General features: G+C 38.1%; 1 non-coding gene across 1 annotated transcript; it reads left to right on the top strand.

Moving 5' to 3' along the window:
* The first annotated feature begins 6,644 nt into the window (after positions 1–6,644).
* LOC128289829 (small nucleolar RNA R71) lies at positions 6,645–6,751 on the top strand. The gene has a single exon (XR_008279473.1). It is a non-coding gene; the product is annotated as a small nucleolar RNA R71 (small nucleolar RNA).
* Positions 6,752–12,208: the final 5,457 nt, after the last annotated feature.

The following is a 12,208-nucleotide window of genomic DNA, read 5'->3' as shown; positions in this document are numbered from 1 at the left end:
AATCCTGGGGGTAGGCTTTTCATGGCATGAGTGGGTTAATCCTAAGTGCCTTAATCATTTTGATATATCAAATCAAATGGTGTGGTCTCGACATGCATAATCAAGCAAGTTCTAGAATAACAGTTCAATACTGACGCACTCAAAGCAATAATAAAAGTGACCATGAAAGGATGAATAGATGCTCAAAAGGCTCAAAATCTCACAAAATTATGGCTTTTTGATGTTTAGACTCATGAATTCCAATTCAAAGTAATACCTAGACTTGGGGAAATGACCTAAGATTTTGAATTCTTAAAATCAACTCATCATGCTTGACTCTCTATTGTCTTAAAGTTTAAATAATCAATGCATAAATCCCTATGTTTTCATTCAAGATATATCAATCAAAATCATAAATTAATTAAAATTTATCCTAAATATGATATGAGAGTTTTTTCAAGAGAACAAGATGATTATTCAGGGATTTTTCTAATAATTTTTCTGATAATAAAATAAATACCCCCCACACTTAAGATGTACATTGCCCTCAATGTACAAAGATAGATATTAGAGTATAAAAATAAGATAAGGAGAGAAGTGAAACTTCCTGTAAGATGAATTCCTCGAACTAGAGGTTTGGAGAGTGATCGATTTGAGAGTGGAGGAGGATACTCCGGCGGTCATAGAGGTTCATTAGGCCATAAGTCTTGCGCCAAAAGAATATTATATCTAGTGGTAGCTATGGTCATGGTCGAGCAGGACATGGCAGTCGTGGAGACCCTTTCCCGGTGGAGTTTTAGTTCTTATGTGACGATGAGCTTAAGAGCTCTATATAACTGTGATAAAATCAATAACTTTTTAGGGGATATTAGGAAGAATAAGTACTCGAAAATAAATAACCAAAATTTATAATAAAATTTTAAATCTGCTAAAAAATAAAAAAATAAAAAGTAGTTTGAATAAAAATTAAAATAATAAAATAATAAAATAAATATTTCTAAACATCTTCATCACTGGATGGTTCGCGAGGTGGGATAGGCGATGAGATGTGGAGGTGCTGACAAATCTGCTGTAGAGTAGCATCACTGTTGTCAATTCGTTGAAAACACTGCTGCTCGAATCGGGTGAGGCACTAAGAGATGTCAGCATATGAAGCTGCCGCATGAACTGGATGAGAGGGTGGTGGTGGTTGAGTCGGTGGGTCCTCGTGCTGTGGGGGTACAGCCGTGTGGAGGAAAAATAGAGGGAAAAGAGAGGGGAAAATGAGGATTAATGCAGGTGGAGTGGAGTTTAGGGTTGAGGAAGTGAGAATCGGTGGAATGGTGGCTGGAATAGGGACTAAGGAGTGGAGAGGGGGAGATTTTGACTAGGGTTTTGAAAGGAAGAAGAAACTGAACAGTGGTTTGCTTATATAGCGGGAAGCCACACGGCCTAGGGCCACGCCCGTGTACTCTAAAAGTGAGCCTGTGTTTTTCGAATTGTTCAATTCAGATCGTTCCCGACTACTATTCCTCGCCCGTGTGTCTTGGGCGCTTGTGGTATACGGCCATATCGCACGGCCGTGCCTAGCTTTGTGCGCTTCTCCCACGCCCATGTGTTAGGGTACCACGCCTGTGTATTGTTGTCCACGGCTTCACGGCACGGGCGTGTCTCACACCCGTGTCGAAGAAACAGAATCGAGCCTTGCCCCTGGCACACCCGTGTTTTTCCATTTTCGACGCCTGTGTTCACCTACCAAGTTTACCCACGGCCATGTTGCACGGCCGTGGAGATTTATCGCATCCCGTGTTTTGGGGAAATCATTTATCCTGTTTTCACACGACCGTAACGCACGGCTGTGTTTTACTCTGTGTTTATCACACGACCTTAAGCACGGCCGTGTGGAGCTAGGAACCTGTGCTTCAAATACCCTGTTAGTGACCTAAATGTTTAAAACTTGAATTTAAAATAATTTAAAATTGTTCGTCCTCGGGTTGCCTCCCGAGAAGTGTTTATTTATAGTCTAAGCTCGACTATTACCTTGTTGATATATTCAGGGCAGTTTGTGGAGTCGTAGCTCCTCTCCATCGACTTTAAAATTCTCACCATTATAAGGTTTGAGACGGTGTCCATTTACCTTGAAAGTACCGTATGATGGGTGACTTACCTCTATTGTGCCATATGGATGAACAGATTGAATTACGAACGGTCCTGACCATCGTGATTTTACTTTCTCGGGAAACAATTTGAGTCTTGAGTTGTATAATAAGATGACATCTCCAACTTCAAATTATTGTCGTTGCCTTAAACGAACGTCATGGCTCCGCTTTGTTGCTTCCTTGTATAGCCGTGAATTTTCGTATGCATTGGCTCGCCATTCATCTAGCTCATTCAGCTGCATCAACCTGTTTTTTCCTACAAGTTTAGGATCAAGGTTTAGAAATTTAATAGCCCAAAAAGCTTTATGCTCTAGTTCGAATGGTAGATGACAACTTTTTCCATAAACAAGTTTGTATGGTGATGTCCCTATAGGAGTTTTAAAAGTAGTTCTGTAAGCCCATAAGGCATCGTTTACTTTTGTTGCCTAATCTTTTCTATTTGATTCTACTATTTTTTCAAGGATTCGTTTGAGTTCTCAGTTTGCTACTTCAACCTGTCCATTAGTTTGAGGATGGTATGGGGTGGATGTTCTATGATGAACTCCGTATTTCTTAAGGGTTTTTTCAAATTGGGTATTACAAAAATGAGTGTCCCTGTCACTGATAATTGCTCTAGGTGTTTCGAATCTCAAGAAAAGTTTTTTAAGGAAACATACTGCTACTCTAGCGTCATTAGTAGGTAGAGATTGGGCTTCTACCCATTAGGACATGTAGTCAACTGCTACTAAAATGTATTTATTTCTGAATGAACTAGGGAATGGGCCCATGAAATCGATACCCCAAACATCAAATATTTCATAAGAAAGCATATAGTTTTGAGGCATTTCATCACGTTTAGATATGTTACCTGTCCGTTGGCATTTGTTACATAAAGTAACATACCTGATAGCGTCTTTGAATAATGAAGGCCAATAAAAACCTTATTCAAGTATTTTGTGTGCGGTCTTAGTGGCACTATAATATCCTCTGGTTGGCCCTGAGTAGCAATGTTCCACTATTTTTGATATTTCTGATCCTGTAATGCATCTTTTGATGACTTGATCTGCACATCTACGAAACAAAAATGGATCATCCCAAAAGTAGTTTTTCACATCATTAAAGAATCGCTTCTTTTGCTGGTGTGTTAACCCTTTTGGGATAATGTTAGTAGCTAAAAAATTCGCGATGTCTGCAAACCAAGGTACCTCTAAGTTGGATATAGCGAAAAAATTTTCTTCAGGGAACGAATCATTTATTTCCACGTCATCTAGTTCTCTGGTATTGGATTTCTCGAGCCTGGACAGATGATCAGCCGTGAGATTTTCAGCTCCTTTGTTGTCCTGAATTTCCAAGTCGAATTCCTGTAATAGGAGAATCCATCGAATGAGTCGAGGTTTGGCATCGATTTTAGTTAAAAGGTACCGAAGGTTGGAGTGGTCAGTGTAAACAACAACTTTATACAATATGAGATATGATTGAAATTTATCAAATGCAAAAACCACAGCTAACAACTCTTTTTCCGAAGTAGCATAGTTTTCTTGTGCAGCCGTCAAGGTTTTTCTGGCGTAATAGATAGGTTGAAAATGCTTGTCTCTTTGTTGTCCCAATATTGTACGTACTGCAAAATCACTCGCATCGCATATTAGTTCAAATGGCAAGTTCCAATTAGGTGCAATTATGATTGGAGCATTAATTAATTTATCCTTTAACGTATTAAATGCTTCTAAACATTCCTGGTCGAAGTTAAAAGGTATATCTTTTTCTAGCAATTTAGTCAAAGGCTTAGCTATTTTAGAAAAATCCTTAATAAATCTTCTATAAAAACCAGCATGTCCTAAAAAGATTCTAATAGCCTTAACTGAACTAAGGGGTGGTAATTTTTCGATTCTTTCTATTTTAGATTTATCCACCTCAATCTATTTACTAGAAATTTTATGCCCTAATACAATACCTTCTTGAACCATGAAGTGACATTTCTCCCAGTTAAGCACAAGGTTTGTTTCCTCACATCTTATTAGAACTCATTTTAAATTTTTAAGGCAAAGATGGAAAGAGTTACCGAATATCGAAAAATCATCCATGAAGACTTCCATGATATCTTCCACGAGTTCATCAAATATGGCTGTCATACATCACTGAAAAGTGGCAGGAGCATTACATAATCCAAAAGGCATTCTACGATAAGCAAACGTACCATATAGGCATGTGAATGTCGTCTTTTCTTGATCTTTAGGAGCTATTGGGATTTGGAAGTATTTGGAGAGTCCGCCTAGAAAGCAGTAATACATGTGTCCAGATGATCTTTCCAACATTTGGTCAATGAATGGTAAGGGGAAGTGATCTTTTCTTGTGGCGTCGTTTAGTTTCCTGTAGTCTATGCAAACTCTCCACCCTGTAACTGTTCTTGTGGGGATTAATTCATTCTTCTCGTTTGTCACAACTGTCATGGCTCTTTACTTGGGGACAACCTGCACTGGACTTACCCAATAACTGTCAGAAATAGGATAAATAATTCCAGCATCTAGAAGTTTAATTACCTCAGCTTTTACAACTTCCTTCATGTTGGGGTTCAGACATCTTTGAGCTTGCACACACGGTTTGTATCCATCTTCCATCAAAATTTTGTGGGTGCAGAAAGAAGGGTTGATTCCTTTAATGTCAAAAATTTTCCACGCTATGGTCTTCTTATGTTCTTTTAATACTTGGATTAATTCCTCTTTCTCCTTGGGTTGCAAATTAGAAGCAATAATAACTGGTAATGTAGAATTATTTCCAAGAAATGCGTATTCTAAATGGTTTGGTAATTGTTTAAGTTCCAGTTTGGGAGGCTCCTCAATAGAGGGTTTTTGCTTAAGTTCATCGTTTATCTTAATACCCTCATATTCTACTTGTCTTGACGAATGGTCATTAGGTTCCTCACCTATCTCCTCGTCTTGAGCTGGATATGGTTCCGTCGTCTCCTCTTGTACAATCTCCTGAAAAGAGTCTTGAGTAATATGATCAATAGAGTCAATGAAATAACATGAATCATCCTGTTCCCTATAGAATTGCATAGCATCGTAAATTTTAAAGATCGTCTCCTTGTCACCTACTCTAAGTACCAACTTACCGTCACCCACATCAATCACCGCTCTAGCAGTGGCTAGGAATGGGCATCCTAAAATTAAGGGTACTTCCACATCTTCATCCATGTCAAGCACAACAAAATCAATAGGGAATATAAATTTATCTACTTTTATCAGTACGTCTTCTATAATACCCCTAGGATATTTAACAGATCTATCGGCTAATTGAATACTCATCCTAGTAGGTTTAGGTTCCCCAAGACCAAGTTGTTTGAACATTTTATATGGCATCAAATTAATACTGGCGCCTAAATCAGCTAGTGCTTTTTCAACATTTAGATTACCAATTAAGTAAGGGATAGTAAAACTTCCTGGATGTTTTAGTTTAGTTGGCAGCTTGTTTTGGAGTATGGCGGAGCATTCCTCGTTGAGTTCTACTGTAGATAAGTCCTCGAACTTCCTTTTATTTGTTAGGAGCTCCTTCAAAAATTTTGCGTAGGTAGGCATCTGCGAGATGGCTTCAACAAAAGGTAAGTTGATATGTAATTGCTTAAAAAGTTCAAGAAACTTACTGAATGGTGCATCAATGTGATCTTTTTTTAATTTTGTTGGATATGGAACTGGTGGTGTATATTCCTCCAGCACCGGTTTGTCACTATTTTCGGGTTTTTCTTCCGTCCTTCCGCTTTCCACGACTTCTTGTGCTAACTTTTTTTTAGATTCTGCTAACACTTTCCCACTCCTTAGTGTAACTGCTTTGACATGCTCTCTTGATTTAGTATTATTGAGTAAATTTCCTAGTGGTCTTTCCGAAATTAGTTTGAAGAGTTGTTTTATCTGAGTTTCGAGCCCTTAGATCAATGCTTGTTGATTCTTGAGTGTTGTCTCGGTATTTTGGAAGCGGGTTTCTGATACTGATATGAACTTTGAAAGCATCTCTTCAAGATTTGGCTTCTTTTTCTGTTGGTAGGGTGGTTGTTGAAAACCCTGAGGATTTTGTGGCTTTTGATTCCCTTGACCACCCTAGGAGAAATTTGGGTGGTTTCTCGAACCTACATTATAAGTAATACTGTATGGGTTATTTTGAGATCTAAAGTTATTGTTACCCATATAGTTCACTTGTTCCTCTTCGGTTGTGGGATTGAAGGATTGATATTCTGTATGCACACCTCCTCCATTTGAGTCACACCACATTACTGGATGTACCTGCATAGAACCAACTAAACCATCAATTTTTTTGTTGAGAAGTTCTACCTGATTTGACAGCATAGTAACTAAGTCGCCGTTATAAACGCCGGCTGTTTTCGTTGGCTTTGTCATCATAACTTGCCGCTGATAGTTATTCAGTGACATCTCCTCTATAAACTCATAGGCATCTTCTGGTGTTTTGTTGTTGATGGTTCCGCCAGCAGCCGTGTCAACCATTTTTCGAGTCGAGGGATTCAGACCATTGTGGAATGTTTGTACTTGAAGCCAAAGCGGTAACCCATGGTGAGGGCAGCTTCTCAGTAAGTCCTTGTATCTCTCCCATGCATCGTAAAGTGTTTCTAAATCCATCTGCACAAAAGAAGAGATATTATTACGTAATTTAGCCATTTTAGCTGGTGAAAAATATTTTAGTAAAAATTTCTCGGTCATTTGTTCCCAAGTAGTGATAGACCCTCGTGGTAACGAGTTCAACCAATGTTTAGCTTTGTTTCTCAGTGAAAAGGGAAATAACCAAAGACGAATGACATCATCAAAAACGCCATTGATTTTGAATGTATCGCAAAATTCCAGGAAATTTGCTAAGTGAGCGTTGGGATCTTTATCCAGCAAACCATCAAACTGAACAAATTGCTGAATCATCTGAATAGTGTTAGGTTTTAGTTCAAAAGTATTTGCAGCTACAGCAGGTCTAACTATACTAGATTCAGTTCCTGTTAAAGAAGGTTTAGCATAATCATACATAGTGCGTGGAGCAGGATTTTGATTAGCCGCAACTGCAGGAGGTAGCTAATTGCCTTGGTTTTCAGCCATCTCTTCGGTTAGGGGTTGAGTATCGTTTTCTTGCTCGTTCTCCGTGTATCATAAGCTGCACCTTATCTCTCTTTGGTTTCTACGAACTGTACGATTGATTTCTTCATAAAAAAGTAATGGTCCTGACGGGTTTCTTCTAGTCATAAACTATAAAAACCTGCCAAGAGAAAGAATAAGTAAATTAATAGATAATAATAATAAAAATTAAATTAAATTGTAAGAAAATTAAATGGCTAAAGTAATAAAAATTTAACGTTTCTCATATTTTAGTTCCCCAGCAACGGCGCCAAAAACTTGATCGCGTGATTCGTATCAAGTAATAAATATTTATAATGAAGATCAAACCTAGACTAACTATTATCACGATGAAAAGGCAAGCGCACCTATCGAACAATAGTATAGTAATGGCAAGACCAGGATATCGTGCCCAAGGGAACTAAAAGTACTAGTAATAACTATCTTTTTATTATCTAGCCTAAGAGTAAAAGGGTTTGTTTTAATTAACTAATTATTTAAACTAAGAACGTACAGAGAAAAGAATTGAGGAATTGCTTTTGGGAAAATCGATTGACTTGAGACAATACCTAAGGAAAAATCCACCTAGACTTTACTTGTTATTCTGGCTCCGAATCAGACGGTTTATTCATTCAACTTGTTCCGTAGAGATCCCTAAGTTATGTTATTATCCCTATTCAAGACTAATAATGTCTAATCCCTAGATTGAATAACCGATACTTTTCTCTAATTAACACTCTAGGGTTGCATTAACTCGATCTATGGATCCCCTTATTAGGTTTCACCCTAATCCGGCAAAATCTTGTCACTCTATTTCTAGGCGCACAATCAACTCCGCTTAATTATGACAAATGTACTCTTAGACAGGGTCTATTCCTCCTCTGAATAAGAGAATGTCTTGAATCAGTATCCTGGGATATCAAAACAAGAATTAAGAACACATAATTAAGAACAAGTTAAATATTTATCATACGATTCAGAAAATAATAACAAGATTTGTCTTAGGTTTCATTCCCCTTAGGTATTTATGGGTTTAGTTCATAACAAAATAAGAAAACATCTCCGAAGAATAAAGAATACAAAACATAAAAAAACCCAAAACTCCTGAAGGGAAGTTGGGGAGAGATCTTCAGTCTTGATGATGAATCCGACTTCTAAGATAGATCAATCGGCTTCCTTAGGGTAATTCCTTACCCCCCTTCTCCGTCCCCTCTTTTCTCCTCTTCTAAGGTGTATTTATAGGCTTTGGAATGCTTAGAAGCCCTCAAAAATGACCTTTTCTGAATTGCACTTAACTTGGGCTCAGTAGGGACATGCCCGTGTGCTACGACTGTGTGACATGATTGTCAGGCCGTGTTCGATCCGTTAAATTGCACACGGCTGTGTGGGTCAATGGTCAAGCCGTGTGAATCGTGAAAGCCTTGTCGACACCTTCGAAAGTCACGGGCGTGTGAGCTACCCGTTTCGCAAGGCTTAGGCCGTGTTCTCTTCTAGATTTGGTCCGTGTTGTCCCTTTTTGGCTCGTTTTTGGCTCCTTTCGCTCTCCTATGCTCTCCTAAGTGTAAAACATGAAATTAAAGCATTAGGAGCATCGAATTCACCAATTCTAATGAGAAATCATTCGTAAAATGCATTAAACATGGGGTAAAATAATTTACGGTTCATCAAATGCCCAGTAGAAAACACATGGGTAGAGACACGGCCGTGTGTCTCAGCCGTGTTAGAGGCACGGCCTTAGTATATGGGCTTGTGCTCAGGCCGTGTAAAGTCTACACCTGATTTTGGAATTTAATCGGCCACACGGCCTAAGGACTCGGGCGTGTGCCTTGGCCGTGTGACTTTATTTAATTAATGACATAATAGTCAGAGAGTTACACAGGCTTAGGACACGAGCGTATCCCAAGCCGCACGGGCGTGTGACTCTCCAACACATGAAAATTTTTTAAGTGTTGTAAAATTTCTGGAAGTTTTTGGTTTAGTCCTAAATCCTTCTCAATGCATGTCTTAGGCCTTGTAAGCCCGTATAAGGGATGTTGTGTATATGTTTGAATGACCATAATTGGAACCAAATTTTATGGTATGGTTTTGTGTGTTTGATTTCATTTATATCCTGTAACGGCTTGTACCCTATTCTGGCACCGAATACGGGTAAGGGGTGTTACAGGCGTGTGACTTCATTTTGTTGAAGATGTCATAAACAGAGAGTTACACGGGTTAGGGACACTGGTGTGTGTGATCACACGGCCTACTCAGACAGGCATGTCCTAAGTCACACGGCGTATGACCCCTGTTTTGATGAAAAATTTTCTAAGCGTTATATAATTTTCTAAAGTTCTTAGTTTAGTGCCGAACCACTTTCAATTTATGTTTTGGGCCCCATAGGCTCGTTTTATGGACGAAATGAATGTTTATGAACAATTTTAAATTAGAATGGAAATTCGTGTCTCGATTTTTAATGTTTGTTGAGTTTAAGTCCAATAACACATCGTACCCTGTTCCGGCATTGAATACGGGTAAGGGGTGTTACATGCAATACATATCTTGCTTATGTACTTGATACAAATGTGTTAGAAACAAAGATTGAATTAGTATCAGTTGTTTACAAGTATCCAGATGTGTTTCCAAAAGAGTTACCGGGTTTGCCACTGATTAGAGAGGTTCAATTTGCTATTGATTTAGTACAGGGAACTTCACCAATATCAATAGCTCCGTATAGAATGGCTCCAAAAAAGTTAAAAGAGTTGAAAGCTTAGTTGCAAGAATTAACTGATAGAGGATTCGCACGACTGAGTTTCTCGCCCTGGGGTGCACCAGTGTAATTTGTTAAGAAGAAAGACTGGCCGATGAGAATGTGTATTAATTATAGTCAGCTCAACAAGGTTACAATAAAGAATAAGTATCCGTTGCCAAAAATAAATGATTTGTTTGATCAGTTGATAAGAGCGACAGTGTTTTCAAATATTGATTTGAGATCAGGTTATTATCAGTTGAGAGTTAAAGACTTAGACGTGCCGAAAATTGTGTTCAGAACGAGGTATGGACACTTTGAATTCCTTGTTATTCCTTTTGGACTAACTAATGCTCCTGCCATTTTTATGGATTTGATGAATCTGATTTTCAGATCGTATTTAGACAGATTTGTTGTTGTATTTATTGAAGAAATTTTGTCTACTTTAGAGATGGGTCTGAGCATGCCGAGCATTTGAGAATAGTGTTACAGACCTTGAGAGACAAGCAATTGTTTACAAAGTTCAGCAAATGTGAGTTTTGGCTCCAAGAGATTGGATTTCTGGGGCATATATTAGAGTTGACTCGAGTAAGATTTCTACAATTATAGATTGGAAACCTCCTAGAAATGTATCTGAAGTTCGAAATTTTCTGGGACTAGCAGGCTATTATCGACATTTTGTGAAAGGATTTTATATGATTGCAACATTGTTGACTCGATTACTTCAGAAAGATGTAAAGTTTGAATGGTTTGAGAAGTGTCAGCAGAGTTTCAAACTGTAGAAAAAGTAATTGACAGAGGCACCAGTGTTAGTATAGCCTGAGTCAGGCAAAGAATTCATAATTTTCAGTGATACGTCGTTGAACAATCTGGGTTGTGTATTGATGCAGGAAGGCAAAGTAATAGCTTATGCTTTTAGATAGTTGAAGCTACATGAAAAGAATTATTTGATGCACGATTTAGAGTTGGTCGTGATTGTTTTGCATTATAGATTTGGCGACATCACTTGTTTGGTGAGAAATGCCACATTTATACAGATCACAAGAGCTTAAAATATTTATTGACTGAAAAAGACTTGAATTTGCGACAACGATGATGGCTTGAATTATTGAATGATTATGAGCAAGTAATTTATTATCATGCTGGGAAAGCGAACGTGGTTGCTGGTGCTCTGAGCAGAAAATCATTATGTACTTTGAGTGCGATGAATACATAGTTAGCTTTGTCTGATGACGGTTCGATTGTAGCTGAGTTGAAAAATGAGACCGTTATTTCTTCAGCAAACCGGTGAATCCCAGAAGGGTGATAAAGAATTGCAAGTTAAACGAGTTCTGTGTGAGTCGACTTCTGATTCAGAATTCCAATTCGGATTTGATGATTGTTTGATGTTCTGAGGTAGAATTTGCATATCAAAAAATCTCGAGCTTATTCAGAAAATTTTAAACGAAGCCCATAATGGTTGTTTATCCGTACATCTGGGAAGCACTAAAATGTACAACAATTTGAAACAGTTATATTGGTGGTCAGGTATGAAACGAGACATTTCAGAGTATGTATCGAGAGTTACACGGGGTCAGACACGGGCTGGAACACGGCCATGTGCTCCCATTTCGAATGTCCACACGGCCTGTGACACAGGCATGTCTGATGGTCGTGTGAGGCACACGGCCTAGCCACACGGGCGTGTGTCCCCTGTTTTGAGAAATTTTTCAAAGTTTTGCAAAAACTTCATAAGCTTTCAGTTTAGTCCCGAACTGCTCCCAAAGCATGTTTAGGGCCTCGTAGGCTCATATAAGGGATAAATAGATTGAATTTGAATGATGATTGTATGAAATGATTGAATGTATGAGAATAGTATGTTTATTTGTATTATAAGTCCGGTAATGCTTCGTAACCCTATTCTGGCGTTGATTACGGGTGAGGGGTGTTACACGATAACCTTCAAGGCATTGTTGGATATTCATCATTCAATTACATGACAACTAACATATTAACATATAATTGAAAATAGCATTAAAACGATATTTATTCATACGAACATACCTCGACAATTAGGGCATAAAAATGAAGTTGATTACTTCGAGGCTTTAGCTTTTCCTCGATCTAAGTCCGTACGTGGTCTATCTTGACCTAAATCGATAAATTCAATCCATTTAATACTTCTATTATCCAATTCAATCTATATTTCATTTTTTTTGTAAAATTACTATTTTTCCCCTAATATTTTAACTTTTCACAATTTAGTCTTTAATCTCATAAATTGAAATTTAAACATTTTCATCCTT

This window comes from Gossypium arboreum, chromosome 2 (assembly GCF_025698485.1).
Source record: "Gossypium arboreum isolate Shixiya-1 chromosome 2, ASM2569848v2, whole genome shotgun sequence".
Taxonomy (NCBI): domain Eukaryota; kingdom Viridiplantae; phylum Streptophyta; class Magnoliopsida; order Malvales; family Malvaceae; genus Gossypium; species Gossypium arboreum.
This window is presented reverse-complemented; position numbering and strand designations above follow the sequence as displayed.